A 1,134-nucleotide genomic window follows, 5' to 3' on the forward strand; every position below is an offset into this window, starting at 1 on the left:
TAACTACAGGGTAAAATATGTGTAGGACAGTGATTTTTAATTTCCACTTATTAATGACTACTAACTTTAAAGGCCCCAGGATTTATGTTAAGATTTTAGACACATTAATGCTCAATTTATATGCTGACAAAACAAACATATGATAATATACTATAAAACCATATTGAAATATTTTCAATGTTTGTAGAATAAAATAAATACTACTTAGTTTTCTACCATAAAATGTATTTATTTTTATTTACTTATTTTGGGTTTGGGGCTACACCTGGAAGCACTCAGGGGTTAACCCTGGCTCTGCAGTCAGAAATTGCTCCTGGTAGGCTCATGGGATCATATATGATGCCTGGGATCTGACCTGGTCCTTTCTGGGTCAGCTGCGTGCAAGGCAAACAGGCTACCATTGTACTATCACTCCGGCTCCTCCAGTATAAAATTTAAAATAGCCAGAAAACTTTGAAGAATGATATAGTAGACTCAGATATGTATACCTATCTTCATAATTTTTGTTATGTTTTCTTTATCACATACATTCCTCCAATGATCATACCACCTTCTATCAATTCATCTTACATGCTTTGTATCTCTAGAATATTTCAGGTTCTTTCCTTAATTTATAGGAATGTTATGCATTCCCTGATAAAACGTGGCAATTTAGAAATGAATTTTCATTCAATAAATAACATATAATATCTATAATATAAAATTTTATTGTTTTGTTTTCTATCAAAAGCATTATATCAAATATGTTAAACTAGCTCTTCCATTTCCCCACATGTAATAAAATAAATCTGTCTAAAGCAGAAGAGTCTGACTAGAATTGTGGTATAGAAAAGAATATTCCTGGCAAAATAGCAAAGTGACTAGAGATAAAATAGAACAGATTAGATAGACTTTGTTCTTTTCAAGCTTCTCTTTCATTGAACTTGTCTCTTTTTCATTGCTATGTTTTTTGTTTTTGTTTTTGTTTTTTTTTTTTGTGGTTTTTGGGTCACACCCGGCAGTGCTCAGGGGTTTTTCCTGGCTCCTTGCTCAGAAATTGCTCCTGGCATGCACGGGGGACCATATGGGACGCCGGGATTCGAACCGATGGCCCCTGCTATGTTTTTCTTAAGGTTGATGATTTAGGGAAAGATA

Source organism: Suncus etruscus, chromosome 1, assembly GCF_024139225.1.
Source record: "Suncus etruscus isolate mSunEtr1 chromosome 1, mSunEtr1.pri.cur, whole genome shotgun sequence".
Taxonomy (NCBI): Eukaryota; Metazoa; Chordata; class Mammalia; order Eulipotyphla; family Soricidae; genus Suncus; species Suncus etruscus.